An 18,502-nucleotide genomic window follows, 5' to 3' on the forward strand; every position below is an offset into this window, starting at 1 on the left:
CAGGTGTGTGAATTATACAGGCCAGCTGTGTTAAAAGACTAGAAGAAAGAAAGTGATGAATGAGTCTGTGTTCAAGGACAAAACTACTGCTATCTGAAATATGTCACATAGAGTTCAGCCCACCTTTATCCTTACTTAATGCATATGGCTACTATGTGTAACTGGAGGAATTAAAAGCCTTACCTTTGTGTTTTCCCTCCCCACCCCCAAATTCTCATCTGTGGTGCATGAGTTACATTGCATCAATGGCTGTTACTCCTGGTGTGTGTGTGTTGGGGGGATTTAAAGGGAGAATTGCTTGGAGGAAGATTTAAGGAAGGCTTAAATCTCTCCAGCACATTCATGCTTGACCTTGATCCAGATCATATCACCATGTTAGGGTGACCATATTTAAAAGAAGGCAGCTCTCTTTTATATTTAACTGCTTTATGAAAAAGGGATTTAAGCAGGAGAAACTTACATGACAGGCTTGATCTGATGTGACCCCTTCCACACAGCTATTAAAATTATAGGAGCCTTGTCCTTTTTTTCATCCCTATTTCAGTAGCAGCTGATGGCTCCCACACCAACTGTTTTGAATTTTCATTTGAACCCTGGATGAGCTATCCAAGGTGCTGGATCTATTTTCGTCAGGACTTAAGATAGCTTGGTTAGAGATTAGCCTTAGAGGAGGGAGTACGAAAATTTGATGAATTCTAGCAGAAGACAGCAAAGACTTTTAAATATTAATTAAGAAATTGCATAAATAGGCTTAGAGATAAATTTTAAGAAAACAAAAGAAATGAAAATAGATTGTTTCTATAACTGTAAAAGGTTTTGAAGAAAATTGAAACAGTTATTATCTATACTTTGTCTGAGTCATATATCAAAATGGAGACCATGGTTAAGAAATCAGAAGTACAAGACTTGGAATGGCAGCTCTGATGCAACTAGATAAGGTCCTCAAATGTGCAGATACATAATTAAATATCAAAATTAGAATTACTCATATCTTAGCATTTCTGATTTCTCTGTATAGTTGTGAAAGCTGGTAAATGAAAAGCAGTAGGAAGACCACATTAGAGATGAATTGTTTTAGTAAAGAAAGCTACTGCCCTGAATCTGCAAAATCTGCAAAGCTATTGATTATCAGAACTCTTGGAGGAAAACTGCCTTTACTTAAAGGCAACTTGACAGCAATGATCATTAAAATCTGGATTTGGGGATTGAAGACACTATCAGCCACAAGCCTCCATGGCATGTGTGAAGGCACGCTGGGGGAAAATGGCTATCTCTAGGTCTGGCTACCCAAGCGGCTTCGGTTTACCTTATAATTATACCTCAAACCCCAAAGTAAATACTCTAGAAGCTGATTAAAGATAACCAAAAATATTGTTTATTGAAAACAGGAAACAGTCCTTTTAATGGATTAGAAATAATATGAGGTAAAATCACTGAAATTATACAGAAATAAAACTATATTGATTGAGAATGAAAGCTATAGAGACTATAAAGGATAAACACACAAGCTATGAGGAAACTATAAGGTAAGGACTATAGGGTATGTACAAGGCTATGATAAGCACTATCTATAATGACTTTAGTGGTAAATACCAGCTATAGTGAACTATCTATAATAACTCTGAGGTAAACTATAAGGTGATAAGCTATAAGGTAAGTACATAAGGTAAGTACTTTACTATGAGGTATACTATCTAAGCTACAGGTAAGTACAAGGCTATGAGGTAAACTGTAAGGTAAGTACGTGGCTATGATGAACTCTATCTGTAATGGTAAGTATGAGGCTATGAGGTAAATACTATCTATAATGACTGTATGGTAAGTACTATCTATGATGGTAAGTACATAAAACTATGATGTGACTATAAGGTAAGTACAAGGCTATGAGGTAAACTGTAAGGTAAGTACAAGGCTATGAGGTAAACTGTAAGGTAAGTACATGGCTATGATGAGCTCTATCTGTAATGGTAAGTATGAGGCTATGAGGTAAATACCTAAAGCTATGATGTGACTATAAGGTAAGTACGTGATTTATGTTGCCTGTTTGAATTTGCCAGGTCAAAGAACCCAGACCAAATTTTATGACCTATCTCTAAGAGGTTTTTCTCTGGAATCCCAAAAGGAGGGGAAAAAGCCTTAGAGGCAAGCTCACAGGCTGAACCATCTCATCCAAACCTAAAGGGGAGTCCCAAGCTCCACCCCCAAAATGAGATCCAATGGAACATTCCTCCCAAGAACAGCAACCAGGAAATAAGCAAGGGAGGGAAAGCCAAGTAGGACAGCACAGCATGCTTGCTTAGAAGTTGGGGGGAAATGTAAAATACAGCTGCACATTATAAAATGCATAATTTAGCCTTGTAATCCTGCTTTTCTATTTACCAAGCTGACAGCGTGAAGAATAAACAGGATGGGAATGGGACCCTGCCAACAGAGGAGAAGTTGGATTTCAGATGCAAATGGAGGCTCCACAAAATATTCCAACAGATGGACATTTACATACAAATATGATTTAGGTGACAAAGGCATGGCTGTGTGTCATTCCACAAAGGAATGTGATATCAGAAATGCAAAGCTAAACCTTGCAGACCCCTGGCTTCAGGTCCCTGTAGAATAACTCATCAGAGTACAGATCCACTCTTTGTGATGTGGAAAGAGAGAGAAGTGATGTGTTTTGAATTTACTAAGCTGCAATGAATGTGACTAGAACAATAATGGGTCCAAAGAGAATCTAAACTTCACCTCTGCAGAAGGACAGTTTCTAATGCTGCTCCTTAGAGGACAACTTGGTCCAAACCAAAACCTGGATGTGAATAGATAACTTCTTCATTCTGCTGCTGCTTTCACTGCATGTGAGGGATTTGCCTTCATGAATATTGACCTGTATACACAAAGAGGAGAATGCTTGTAACAGCAGACTGAGATATTCTAAAAGCTGCTTCACATGTCACTTTCCTGTCACAATCTTAATTTATTAGAACAAGAGCAGCAACAGCAACAACATTAGATGCTCTCACAGCACTCAAGGACTTATTATGGTTTTTCAAATACACAACTCAGTAAAACAGTGGTTTTGTTATTTATTTGTATAGCACAATAAAACTTGCACCACTTTCATAGAAGTCAACCTATTTTTTCTCCGCTCTCATGCTGAGATTATTAACTGTATAGGAGAAAATCAAATATGAATATAGAGTTCTAATAAGCCTGGGATGGGGTATGTGTGCCCCTCCTTCCATGTGGCAACTCCCATCCCCCTGACTATTAGCCATGCTGAGTGTGGCTATTGGAAACTGAAGGCCAAGGAATGTAGGCTGCTGGGGTTCCTTGACTGGACTAGTGTAATTTCCCTGATTGCTCCACTCAGTTGAAACCTTCAAAGTTAGGGCTGCCAAGTCAAGAACATCCCAAGCCCTGTGTCTCCTTCAGCAAAACCTGAGATCTACAAATGGCCCTTTGTTATGTCATGGGGGCATACTTTTGTGGTTTCATTAAGTATGAATGATTAACCTCAACTATTTAAATAAACATTTGAGGTTACAAAACTCTACAAAATTCTACAACCTGGACAGTAAATAACGAACAACACTCTGAAAACAGGAGAATTCCAGACAGGAAACAATCAAGGCCAGTCTTTGAAGCAGCGATACTACTCTGTACTACTGAAGCTGACTAACCAAAGATTCCCCTAGGTAGCAAGCAGCCAGGCTTTGAAGCAGCAAGGCTATTCATTGCAATTCTAGCAGCCCAAAAAAGTATTCCCCTACAACACAAGTACCCAGGCTTCCAAGCAGCAAGCCTATTCCGTTGCATTCCAGCACACCAAAAAAGCATTCCCATAAAAAGAAAACGACCAGGCTTTGGGGCTGCAAGAATATTCACTGCTATTCCACCTGGCTAACAAATGATTCCCAGAAGCCATAGCAATGCGTGACCGGGCAAAGCTAGTAATAATTTTAAAATGTTTGTCTGGTCAATAATTATTTTTTCCAAGATCTCAACCAAAAATAAATTCTCCAAAGTCTGGTTTTAACTGGTTGCAGGAGTCAAGCTGGTGTAGTGGTTTGATCATTGGACTACGACTCTGGTGACCAGAGTTTGAATCCCTGCTCAGTTATGAAACTAAGGGAGGGAGCTGAAGGGATAGGTGATTGGAACAGTGCTTGAGGAGTGTTATTCTCTGCAAGCACAAGGAAATATAGTGCCCTAAGTCTACAATTCTTTGCACATTGAAGTCAATGGGACTTGCTTTTGAGTAGGCATGCATAATATTATACCCTATCTAAACTCAAATATCAATAGTAGAATTCCAGCTTAAGATTCATTTATGCAATGGTGTAGATTTTACCAAGTAAATAAATAGGCCTTAGAAGTGTTTCAGTTTTGCTCAGTTGTAAGATTCATACCTCCAGCTTGACTTTCACCAAGTCTGTAATTATAGCATGCTTTTCTGTCTAGGTGCTTTTCCCCTCCCTTTAACTTTTGACTGTTTTTGGAATCACATTGAGGGCCAATATGCAGGCAATAGTGCGGGGGATTCGCTAGGCAGCATAGTGAATCCAGTGGGCAGTGGGGGAAACTGTTGCCCTGTGCCCCACATCGCCCATATTGCCCCCTTACCCATCCCACGGGGAAAGCATAATTACCCATTGTTTCCTATGAGAACATGGAAAGCTTCCTGTGTTCTCGGGGCAGTGTCCTCCGATGCTTGTGGGATGCTGGAAGCACAAAGCCCTGCCAAAAGTAGCCCTACATCATATGATGGGCTCTGGCAGGTTCCTTCCTCCCAACGTCCTGCAAGTATCCTAAGACACTAAAATTCTCTAATGTGATGAGGTCCAGTACACAGATACTTTCACATAGACATACACATATTCATTGTCTTCAAGTCCTATCTTAATACAACATGTTTGTATAAGAAATTTGGTCTACATTGCCAATGATTGTGTGCACAAGTCCCTACTGGATTCACATTACAAATGGCTGAAGGGGGCAGATGGACAGCTGACATGGTGTTTAGATGTGACTGTATTGCCAACATGTGCCCACTGTTAGGAAGAATACTGATGATGATGAAAATTGCATCACAAATATATTATTTGCTGCTAGTTTGGTAAAAACCTGAGATACTTTAAAAATACAAAGACTCATGTGTATGTATGTGATTTACATCCAATCTTTCTCCAAATTGGGATGCAAAGCAGCTTACAATATTAATAAAAACAAAATAACTAACACCAGCATTGAACAATCAATCCAATTAAAACATTGCTTTTAAAACATTAATTGAAAACAGTTACATTATTTAAATCAGGCATTACACATTAAAAATAAGCATACTCAGGAATGCAATAGAATACTGGTTTCTGGAACATACGAGGGTTGAATGAAAAGTAATGCCTCCACCTTCGTTACTTGAGTTTGGATGGGAATATTTTAATAAATCAAATGCAGAAATAATCCTTAGAATGTGCTCTTTAACTACCACTATTCACTTTTCCACATAATCACCAGAAAATTGAATACATGTCTGCCAACGATGAACATGTTTTCTGAAGCCGTCACAGAAGAAGTCGACACTCTGTTTCCGCAACCAGCGTCTCACAGTACCCATCGTGCACAGATCTTCTGATAGCCAAGCAAAGCAATAATGTGACCCACACATTCTTGTGAAATACTGATTATGCTTGAAATTTCTGATACAACAATCATCCTGAATCAATCTGTCAACCTTTTGCTTGTGAAACTTCATGGTTGCTGTCACAGGACGTCCAACTCTTTGTTTGTCACACAAGTCAGATGTTCCCACCTCAACATCTTTAAACTTACTTGCCCAACAACGTACAGTACTCACATCAACAGAATCACCATAAACAGCTTGCATTCTCTGATTAATCTCCTTTGGGGATGATACCTTCTGCTGTCAAGAATTCAATGACTGCACGTTGCTTAAGTCGCATTGACTGACTGTCTGAGCAGGGTTCCATACTTCGCACTTTAACAACACAACTGTTCAATGCTAAGGCTTCACACCAAATGGAACTGTAGAGGAGAGTCTACTGAACAAGCCAGTATCTGCCACATACCAGTACTGCCATCTGTTGAGGAGTTACAAAGTTGGAAGCATTACTTTTCATTCAACCCTCGTAGAAGACAAGGGTAGGAAGTTTGCTCAAGGTGGTTATGCTCTGAGTCAGGTCAGAGGGCAAGGTCACAACCCATGTGAACCTACCAAAAGGATGGTTGCTTTCGCAATATATTTCTGGGATTCTCAGAGCTGTCATCTAAAAATATTAAAAATTGTTGTCTGTGTCCCTTTCTTCCCCTGCTGCTGCTGCTGCTACTGCAATTGCTGGGATAAAATATGGGCATTGTGATGCCCCTGATGTCAATGGTTTCTTAGAAGGTAGCACCTGCTCTTGGCTGCAGAAATACCAATGCACACTGCCCAGGGGCTCCTGCCTACATCTGGCTACTAAACCTCATGAGGAAGAGCTAATCCTGCTTGTGGTTACACCACCATATGTCACCACTAGGAACCTTCCATTAAACTTTCAAAATTTGGAGTCAAGATTGTTGTCTGCGGATATCCAAGTAGAACCTGGAAAGAGAAAGAAAGAAAGCCACATCTTTAATACATTTTGTTTGATCATTCCGTGAGTGAAACTTAGGCATGCCCAATCATTTGTCTGCCTGTTGGACTCATGGGGTTAATTAATTTGGGTAGGATTATCAAACTTTCTCTGCTGCTGTTACAATGAGAAGCATTTAATGATATTGAAAACACAACCTGCTGTTCCTGGTGCCAAGAAAAAGCTGGGCCAAGGTCAACAGGTTAATTACTTTTATAGACTTGCCAAACATTTTAAAATGTTTTCTTTTATCTCTAATTAGTGCTGCTCTTGTCCTGTCCATGCATTGGAGTGTTTGCTGAATAATTCACAGTCCAGACAATGCATGGCTTCGGTATCTTGCCCACAGTGAAAGAATTATTGAACATGTACGAGAAAAGAAATTGCCTATTTAAATTGTGAATCCTATTAGAAGGGTGCATTTGATTTTCTGTCATTTTTGTGCAAGGAAGAAAGGTATGGAGCTCAAAGGTGCCTGGTAATAAAATACAGTATAATTGTTGCCTTGGAGTCTCCTTAGTTTACCCATATAAATAAATGAGTGATAATATAGTGTTATGAGCTAGGTATTCACTCATTTGGATATAATTGCTCTCTGCCTATAGGACAGGACAGGCATAGCCTGGGTGTTCTTGGATTCATCCCTGTCATCGGTTATGTCCAAGACATAGTGTATTTACTAACAGTTTGGACAGGGCAACCTTATGTATTCATTTATTTATTTGAATGTGTATACCTTATCTGAAATACTTGGAATCAGAAGTGTTGTGAATTTTGTATTTGGGAAATTGTGAGTATTTTGGAATATTTCATAATGAGCTATTTTGTAGATAGGATACAAACTTAAAAACAAAATTTGTTCATGTTTCATATGTATTCTATACACATAGCCTGAAGGCAATTTTATACATAACATTTTAAAATAATTTTGTGTATGAAACAAAATGTGTAAATATTCGTATACATTGAACATTCAGAAAGCAAAAGTGACAATTGTGGACAATTCCTTCACATTTGAAGAAAAACATGGAAAAGGTGGACAATATGTGGACAATTTTGGATTTCGGAGCATTTTGGATTTCACATTTCCAGATACTCGACTTATATCCCACCCTATATCCACAGTTTTTGGAACAATGTACAATTAAATAAACTTAAAAGGTTTCAAACATATGGCCTTATATGCAACATGCAAAGGATGTACAGTGAATAAGTCTTGAAGGCTTCCAATATGAGCTTCCCTCACCTCCCCAAAATTGAGGAGAATGCAAGTTTAGGTTTCATATCATGGTAAATGGCTTGTTTCTAGATTTTCCAGCTAAATTTGCATCAAGAAAACTGTCACAACATCACAGATCCACGTCCTATGAGTGAAGATGTGCTTATATCCTCAAACATAAATAGGTGAAATGAATCACTCTTCTAGTGGTGTCATGTTCAAATAAGGAACCAAGAAGCAAGATTTTTGAAGCAGTTTCCTAATTTCTTGAGTGGATTTAACACAAAATTGTTATTCTATTGCATTCTCCTTGAAAAGATACTCCTTGTTTCTCTCAGGCATGCCTTATGACTCAGATATTAACATGGCGTAGGCCTTTGATCGCAGACCTTTAGAACTACATGGAGGAGGGTATAGCAGTCTGTCAAAGGTGTAAGTATCATCATTTCTGAGAAACAAATGAGCAATTCTTTTTTAAAAACCCTCACAACTTGGCATAGATATAATTGTTATGCTTTTAATAATTTCAAATATAAAATCTCCAGCAGGGCAAGCAAATTTAATCTTAACCAAATAAGATTAGAATAATTAAACAGATTGTCATGTTATCTGTAATTTGGAGAATACTGGAATGGTTTTACCTTTGCTAAGAATTAATATTTCTTCTCAGCCATGATGTGCAAATTAAACACCTGCTCAGGCAGTCAAAGTGACTTGGCTGTCATTGACACCAGATATTCAGATTATGATTCAGAAAATGCTGGCATCTTTCTCTTTGTCTTTTTTTGTTGTTAAAAATTCTTTTTTCATGTATATGCATGTGATTTAAGAGAGAGGGGGGGAGAGGGAGCAAGTGAGGAGGAAAAGCAATGTTTGGCCCAGTTATTAAACACCATCCCACACACCTGACTTCTAAATTAAACTTCCCACATGAATATATCAAAGCATAACTCCATTCACAATATTTTTTAAAAATATTTTTTGCATTCTCATTGAACTAGTAATTGGACAGTGTGATACTGGGTTGTGCAGATGAATGATCACTCTTGAAAATGTCTTTAGGCCTTTATGCTTTTTTCAAGAAAAAAAGAAGCTGTCCTAATGACAATGCAAAATAAAATAAAATAAAATGTTACGGCACATTAGATGCTGTTAGAGATGCTTGCTGAAGCTGCCCATCTATTGCTAAGCCAATTGCTTGCTAATGGTCAGGAATGAACAGTCAATGTCCCATCAAGGAGAAGTAACGACTCGAGATGTTCTCCTGAGGAGTCAGTAATTGATCTCCTAATTGATCTCGTGCATTTTGAATACAATACCCAGAAGGGCTTGACTAGATGATCCTCTATACTTGGTGAAAGGGGTCTGAAATACACCTCTGTTTCCCTGTCCTGGAATGGAAAGGCAAGAGGGAAAGGGAAAGGCAAGATAGAGTTTCTAGTTGGAGCTAGCTGAAACTGGAATTTAGCCTTGAGTGGTGAGGGAAAGGTAAGGTGGGGCTGCCCAATTTGCTGCCTGAAAGTCTGACACAAGCTCAACAGAATGATTGCTGAAACCTTGCTTTCAATAGTCTCTGCTTTTAAATCTGTAAATTAAACCACTGTTAAAAAAGCACCAACTTTCCACTCACAGTAGAGATGTGCGTGGTATTTGTTCCTTTAGTTTTATTTGTGTTCCATTTCATACCGTCCATTCGGATGGCACAAAACGGAAAGCCTCCCCGCCCCCCCCGGAACAAAAACCAACTTGAAACGAAAGGCAGGTGGGAACTGGTATTGGCTCCAAGCCTGCTTTTCGAATTGATCAGCTGCAGGCTCTGTGAGGCATGGATGCATAGGCCCAAAGCTTGTACCCATAAGTCCAAAGCCTACGGGTGCAGGCTTTGGGCCTATGCAGCCGGGTCTCTCAGGGACTGCAGCCAATTGCCGAGTAAGGAGCACTTACTGTGCAATCGGCTGCAGGCTCAGTGAGGCCTGGGTTCACTGCGTAGGTCTAAAGCCTGCACCTGTAGGCCCATGTGCTTTGGGCCAAAGGAAAATGGATGTTTTGGCTCGGAAGATAAAACAGAACAAATGTCTGACCTCTCGATTTCAGGAGAACACAGAACGGAACACAGCCCCACCGAAAGCTGGAACACGAAATGGGACAAGGTAGGTCTTGAATGCCCAATACTAACTCACAGTGGTTTTCAACACTAAGTTGTGTTGCCTTTGAAAGTTTTCATAACATGGAATAAAGGAATGTAGAACAATACTGGCATTTTAAAAACATAGAGATGAGTTCCTGCATCATCAATTTCACTCAAGCAAATTATGATATGACTCCCCTTTCTCTACCCACAGAACTCACCTTCCTTCTGAATCATGCCTTCTCCTTCACCATTTAGTCGTTGGTGCGAGCACAAGAGAAGCAACCTGCAATGTGTGTATAACATATGTCAATGTCATGCATAACAATGCCATCCTCTGGGACCTCAGGAAGTCCTGGAAGATGCCTTTATTTTCTGCATCTTCTTACAGACATATAGATAGATGCTTTTCCCATGACCCTTTTTCTCCACCAGCCAGCAATTGCCTTTTCTTTGGTTTGGCCCTTTACCTCCTGCTGTGTATTTTTTTCATACTGGTATGCCAGTTTCTTGGACAGCTTTAATAGGCTGACAGCAGAACTGTCCTCTAGGAGAGAAGAGGCCACGACTAGCAAATACATCCACCTTAGTACAACATTTATCTTCTCATTTATGTTCTGGAAGGGCTTATTCTCTCAACTTCTAAAAGCAAGTCTTCAGAATGTAGTACAGGCATGAATGGGTCCGCAATCATGATCATATTTTTTTATCTAGTACCAAGACTGAACTTTACAATCTACTGAAGATATGATACAGAAAGACAAGGGGATGCCACTGTCTCTTCTTCTCTCCCTCCAAGAACAGGGCTGTTGGGATGGAGGGAAGGCCTGTCATCGGCTTCTGAGCCTAGGCACGATGGAGCCTCCACCTGCCTCTTTTGCTTTTTCCTCTGAAGCCAGGGAAGTGGCAGTTAGGCTGGAGGGAAGCCTTTTCATCTGTAGGCATAAAGGGGCTCTCCCTACCTCTTCTTCTCTCCTTCCAAGGTCACAGCAGTGGCAGTTGGAATGGAGAATGGGCCGGGCTTTACCACAGCAGGTTAATCACCAAGCTGCAATAAATCTTGCCAACCGAAAGGTTGACAGTTCGAAGCCCGGGTCAGGGTGAGCTCTTGACCTTCAGCCCAGCTTCTGCCTACCTAGCAGTTTGAAAACACATGTAGGTAGATAAATAGGATCTGCATTAAAGTGGGGAGGTATTTAGTCACGGTGTTTGATCAGAAATGAACAAAGAAAGCTCTTCAGCAGGGAGATGGAACAACAGCCCCCCCCCCCCCCTCGTGGCCAGAACTGAGCACAGTCTCCAAAGATGGGAAAGCCTATATATATATACCTCTGTCTGTTGTCTGTCTTGACATTGTTATAATAGGCACTGAATGTTTGCCATATATGTGTTCTGTGGTCTGCTCTGAGTCTCCTTCAGTGTGAGTAGGGCGGAATATAAATACTGTACACACACTGGTACTGGGCAGCTGAATGCTTCAATGTGTGATTTGATAAGACTGAGCACACACACAGATCAGCAGTGGCTTGGTGTTGAGATGGTAGGGTGGGAAAGGAAATACGATTCTTTCAGGATTGTCTCTTTTATTTTATGTAGCAGCTGGTTGCTTCCATGTCAGTGGGATAGTAAACTTTTTCCACGTTTTTCTTCAAATGTAAAGGAATTATCCATAGTGCTGAACCTATGGGGTGTGTGTATGTTGGGTTCACCACCTTGGATAGTTCCTTTGATGTTCAGAATAAACTTGGAGGATATTCTCCATCCTACTGACATAGAAACTATTACCTACCACTGAGTATGTGAAGAAGAAGAAAAACAGCCAACAAGTACCAGAGTATATTTCACGAGGTTCATAAAGAAAAGTTTAATTTTAATAGCAGACCCTCAAAAATGTCATTTCCTGTTTTTTCAACCCACTGTGTTATCCAGCTAAAGCTATTTGCAATATCAGTGTTAAGCTACAATTTGTGCACATTATTTGTTGAGCACTGAAAAAGTAAACAACTCTTCTCTGAAATGACTAAACATAGTTTTTGAACCCACCCCCCGAAAGGAAGCAAAGTTTATATATCAGCCTCATAATGAGGTATGCAAATGTAATTTTAATGGATTCTTCTGAAATAATGAAGGCAGTGTGACAATTAATCTTTTCTTCCTCCTTGGATGAAGTATTGCTCTTCATATTAGATTTTTTAAGATTAAAGTGAAGGAGGGGCTGGGTTTTGAACACATCTGGATGATCAAATGAATATTCAGATAAGAGAGAAAATTAATCAAGTGGTGTCATTTTCCTAACTTTTGAGTGCAAGCCGCTTCAGCAGCAACAAGTGAAATATAGCCTGTCAAAAACTGGTTTTAATCAATCAAAGGACACAATAGGCCTGCTTTTTTAGTGTTTAAGTATGCAAGTAACATATACTGCTTTCAATAGAAAACACATTTTATACTTTCAGACACCAGGCAACATGATTTCACCTTACTATCACCTTACTTTTTCAGAAAAAGTAATAGACAGGAGAGCTCTTTTTAAGATGGCAGTGAAGAACTTGGTAGGTTCAATCTTGGGGGGATTTTTTAATGTCCTTTACTAAATCTCTTTTGAAGATTTATAATTCCATCTGAATAGGTTCCAGAAAAAAATCTTCCAAATAAATATATTTTGCCACTTATCTTATTTAAGTCCTAGTGCAGCCAATAATAGCCACATATTGCGACAATATGTGTCTAACCACCTCATCAGACAGGGCTTGGGAAGCATCCTAGGACATATCCCCACCAGTCCAGCATTGGATGGGCAAAATGCTCATCCCACAATGTCATTGGACTTTCAGAAGAGGCCCTGCCACAAGTGGAGTGAAAGTGTTGTATGATGCTTCTGTCCCAACACAGAAGCCTGCCCATGTTGTACTGACTCCAATGGAACCAGCACGTATCCTCGCCGCTCAGGCAACAATTCCCATGCATGATGGGGAAAGCATCGCCACGAGGGAGCAGCAAGCAGGCGACAGATTTGCCCCGCTGTCCCTCTGTTTCTTCGGCGAAGCCAGGTAATTTGCCTGGCTCATGTGATAAGGTCGTAAGAGACTACTGTGTCCTGATACTATAATAATAATAATAATAATAATAATAATAATAATAATAATAATAATAATAATAATAATAATGTTGACAAAATTAGGATCTGTCTATTGCAAAAGGCCACCTTACTGGGATCTGCATGCATCATCCAAAAATACATCACACAGTCCTAAACACTTGAGAAGAGTTTGACTTGTGATTTTGTAATACAAAATCCAGTATATATATATCGTTTGCTGTGTCATACTATGTCTTTGTGTCAATAATAATAATATAATTGTGATAATGGGAGAACCTTAATAGCAATTAAATTCACTCACAAGGAAATCTTGGAAATTTCTTTAATGCTAGGAAACTACTATATAGCAAAGTTATGAATGAAGAAAACACTGGCAACTTCTCAGTTCAATGCCTCTAAAAGCCCCAGTCCCTCAACTCCCAAAAGTTCCCCTGTACAGCTTCTAGATCTTCCAGTCTGACCCGGTTCATTTTTCAGGCACTTTCCCATGCAGGGACCCAGATGTTTCATTCTATTTTCATTCATCAACCTTGGCTATGAACTCATGGCATGGAGGTGTTCTAGTGTCTTGAACACACCAGATACGAGTCCATGACAACTCTCCCTGTGGCTTGAGGTAGGATGCAACATAATTAAAACAAACATTTGACCATGTTTTTATATATATATATATATATATATCTTCATGAAATATACACATTGTAAGCAATGTTCATAATACATAAAACATGCATACGAGATTATACAAACAATACAAGCACTCTACATACTAAATAACAAAAAATATACCACAACATATGCTAAAAAACCACCAAAAAGGAAAAAAGGAAATAAAATATGGAATGGTTTTCAACCATCCATATGATGGTATTATCTCTTCCGTAACTCCACTTCTTCTAATACACACATTATTGCCATTATATTTATTCTTCATACTGTGATAAAAAAATGGACCCCCAAAACAAAGAATGAAAGAGGATCCATTCTGCCTTTTCTCTGAAATCCAAAAACCACATGGAACCACCCTCGGAGTCTAGCCCGGGTTTGCATTGGCACCACACAATTCCCCATACTTACACCATCACTATAAGTAGGAATCAGTATTGGTTGGTTACTCCTGTGTCACAAAAGTTTCAAGTTGAGGGAACCGAAAACCCATTTACCCACCTCCTTGCCCCTGTGTCATATCTGTGGAGTTCATCAGGGAACCTTAGCACCCATTGTCTCTGAATTCTAGAACCCATCAGGGTGCCTGGGATCCCCATTATCTCAGACTTGGGAATTGTGTCCTCAGGGATATCCTCTCAAACACCCATAATCTCCCAGGAATGCTCAAATTCCATTCCCAGACTCTCCCAGGTAGGCAGACATACCAGGCAACAGGCAACCAATTCAACCAATGACAATTTATTGAAATTTCTACCATACTGCTCAGTCAATCAGCGGCTGAGATTCAAGGACCTTTAAACCAATCCACGGCCAGTGATGGATGAGTCTCCAAGTTCAATGAAACCATGTGTCCTGAAACCTCGCCAGTCACCTCCATTCCTCATGTTTCCAAATGTATGTAACTTTTCTATAAAATATCTGTGTTTGGGCTTGAGAGACATACTGGATTTGGGATTGTCTCCAGTGTCCATTCTCACCAGAGTTGCATAAAGCTGTTTTCTATCTTGCCTTCAACCCCTGCTATGTGTATTTCATTGGGCTGATTGGGAGCTGCTGCACACCAGGAAGAACATGAGATTTCAGACAACAGTACTTAAAAACACATGTTTATTGGTACTATGCTCATTTTAAAGAATGTGACACCAATCAAAAATAAACTGAAATGGTTTGACAAAGTCACCAGTATGTGTGGTCAAAACATACTTTGCTTTTTTGTAAATTCATAATCAGGATAACTCTTAGTGGGATTCCCATGTGCACATAATAAATGCAAGTAGCAGAAAAATGATGAAGTCTAAATATAGGACTTCAGCATGGTTCTGTCTGTGATATCTGGGGATTCCAAATGATTGCTATTATCAGTCACTAGACAATAAACAACAACACGAATCACAACATCAACCAGAAATCTGTGCAGATTTCTTTCAATGAGAAACCATGAGAAAGAAAAAGAGCACTCCTTGCAGGTGATGCAGCTCTTTAGAACTTGGAAAATTGTTTTTAGAACCCCACCTCCCAGAATCCTCCAGCTAGTACGGACTGGGGTCATGATGGCTCAGGGATTCTAGAAGGTGTTCTAAAATATACCCCAGCTCTGTATCTTCCATAGTACAATTTCAAATGTCTGCCAACCTACATGTTTGATTACAGAACTACCAGAATTGGTATTTTGTCTAATGTGACCAAAACAATAACTGCAGTAAGGTTTTAGACAATTACCACACTACAGGTACTTACCAAACCTTTCCAAGAACTATTTGTTTGTCTGTTTGCTTGCTCTAGACCTCACATTTATGAATTGATTTTGACTAGTATTAACTGTTTACATTTATGATGTTATCCTGAATGTTTTGGTGCATATTCAGAACCAATCAGCATGCTTCAGTGCTTTCCCTTGTCTTTTCCCTCTATCATCAGAAAACTGCTGTGTGTAGTCCTTTTGCTTAACATTTAGAAAGAAATACATTTTGAGTATTGTTAAGTGTTAAATTTTGTTCCTCCTCCTCTTCCTTGTTTTCTAGCTTGATATAGTATGTAGTTTACTTTTGCATTAAAATCCTAACTGCATTGAAACCCTGATATCCAGGAACAAAATAGGTACAGAACCATACAAATATTTTAGCATCAGAACAGGTCATCTTACAATATTTAGATATACAAAGGGGTATGCATGCAAATATCTTAGGATAAAAGGACTTTGAGAGATCCATGAAGAAGATCAGGAGGACTGAAGATGAGGATATCTGATGGGTCTTCATGCTATTCCCACTCTCTGGGCAATATCTGCTTAACTCTTCCCTTCAAAAAACCCCAAGTAATGAAATGCTACACCATGAACACGTGTCTTTGATAAACTGCTTCCACACAGAGGTTTATTGTACAGTGAAAATCTAAATTGAATTATATGCACTAGGCTGGAAAGAATATTCAAAAATATTTGGAAAATGGTTGAAAACACTGTCAAGAAACCCTGGACTGATGAGCATCTCTGGCATTTGGGTCTTATTTTACACAAAAGTCACACACGGTTGTTTAGTGCGTTAAGCATCATTTTTCTGTGAAGAAACGCCATTTTCTTCAACACTGCACATGTGCATTTGTATGGAGTAAGTCCTGAATTGTGAACAGGCTTCAAAAAGAGTGTGGTTTTTGAAGACATCGTTATAATGGGAAGAAAATTGCTAATATTCCTTCAAGAAGAAACTTAAAGCAGATTTACATACTTTTTTCTTCAAGACTGTTACTTTTCTTCTTTCTGTTATTATTTTACTTCTAGAGAGTGAAAGTGTGAAACATAAACATGAGTCTAGGAAATGAAACTGAAACAGATGGGTGGGGTGACTTCAATCCTAAGGAAGTAGCATCAAAAACTGAGTTGTTTCACTCTTAGTTTGTTAGCTTTTACCTCTTACTTTCTCAGTCACCTTAATAAAGATTATTGATTCAACTTTCTATAGGTTAAAAAAAAGACAGACAACCCCTCCCCGCAATTAAATCAATAATGTTGAACAACTGATTGTATTTGCTAAGGCGATTATTTGTATAGAGCAATGGAACGAAAAACTCGGTTCAAATAGCCATAACCACTTTATTTATTACAGATGGCAATTTTCTCTGTGAAAACTTATTGGATGGGTTAGATTGCTTGCATTAACATAGAATAATGAGGGACTCTAATTAGTCTCACATGCTGTGATTTTCAGATATTTCCAGTGGTATTCCCAGTGTCCTCTTCTCCCATCATATTGGACAAAGGTGTTCCAAAATAAGACAGGCAGATACTTGCTCCCCTTTTTAGTATCAAAGGGGGAATTATCATACCTTTCAGTGACTGTGTCAAATATTAAAACCATGATTACAGTACCCTCTAGGCTGTTGGATCTAAATTAAGGGAATTTGATAGACATGTTAAGGATCATGGATCTCAATGTGTCTTTGCTTGCATGTATCTGGCTGACATCCAAGACACAGTTATCTATGTTTTCGGGGCATTGCCCAAGCATTAGAAAAAACAGATGCAAAAGCAAAGAATCTGCTGGAAGCGTAGAATGAATATGTCCCAGCACTCCTTTGTTCGTCCTTTGTGTGTGAATATTGCCATGGGGCAGAAAATTGTTTTCTGCAAAGGTGTTTCCGCGCTGGTTGCATCTCTCTATGAGTTGTGTCATCACATAGTAAAACTAGAGAAAGGCTAAACTCAATGAACAAAACAGTGATGGAAAGTGGAATCAGAAAGTGGAATCTCAAAAAGTGGAATCAAACCACCTCCATGGTTCTTTATGATGATGATGATGATATAGTGAGTGAGACAGAGATTAGAGCAATGCTGACAGAAAACTCAGAGTGAGTCTGACTAAATCTGAGTAAGAGGCTGTTTGAAAATCTACTTTGCGGCATTGCAGGCAGATATATATCATCCATCCATCCATCTATCCATCCATCTATCTTTTTATCTATCTATGACACCTACCATGTTTCTCCGAAAATAAAGCAGAGTCTTATATTAATTTTTGCTCTCAAAGATGCACTAGGTCTTATTTTCAGGGATGTCGTATTTTTCCATGAAGAAAAATTCATATTTATTGCTGAACAAAAAAAAGAAAGAACATTTATTATATACTGTATAGTAGTTGTCATCACAAACCAGCATAACCAGACAAACTGTGAATCCTATCAAGAATTTCTTGTTACTACCATTATTTCCATGTAAAACAATCTATGGTACGTACATTTACCGATCTGCATGTTCTGGTGTTCTGTTTGGCGGGCATGCTTCCAAACAAAAACTTAGCTAGGTCTAACTTTCAGGGGAGGCCTTACATTTAGCAATTAAGCAAAACCTCTACTAAATCTTATTTTCAGGGATGTCTTGTTTTTCAGGAAACAGGGTAGCTTGGTTTAGTAATTTGGGCATTAGAATAGGATTCTGGGAGACCATGATTTGAATCCTTGCTCACACATGGAAACTCATAAGATGGTCATGGGCTTCCTTAGGGTCATCATAAATTGTAAAAAAAAAAGTGAAGGCACACAGCAGGAAACAAGATATTTATATATTTATATTATGCTGAAAAACTAATTGTTTTTACGCTGTAGGCCTTGGGAGCTATTCAGGTGCACTTTCCCACGTGTGGAAAGAGCAAGAACTGGAACTAATGGTAGGCACTGTAGTCAACATCTACACACTGATCATAATACTTCTTCAAGGCCTGGTTTATTATTAATTTACTGCATTTGTATGCCACCTTTCTCTCATAGTG

At 39.0% G+C, this 18,502-nt stretch overlaps 1 long non-coding RNA gene across 1 annotated transcript; it reads left to right on the forward strand.

Moving 5' to 3' along the window:
* Positions 1–7,576: 7,576 nt before the first annotated feature.
* On the forward strand, positions 7,577–12,104 carry LOC134296151 (uncharacterized). The gene is made up of 3 exons (XR_010002728.1): positions 7,577–8,280; positions 9,943–9,998; positions 10,191–12,104. It is a non-coding gene; the product is annotated as an uncharacterized LOC134296151 (long non-coding RNA).
* Positions 12,105–18,502: the final 6,398 nt, after the last annotated feature.

The sequence above is a fragment of the Anolis carolinensis genome, chromosome 2, assembly GCF_035594765.1.
Source record: "Anolis carolinensis isolate JA03-04 chromosome 2, rAnoCar3.1.pri, whole genome shotgun sequence".
Taxonomy (NCBI): Eukaryota; Metazoa; Chordata; class Lepidosauria; order Squamata; family Dactyloidae; genus Anolis; species Anolis carolinensis.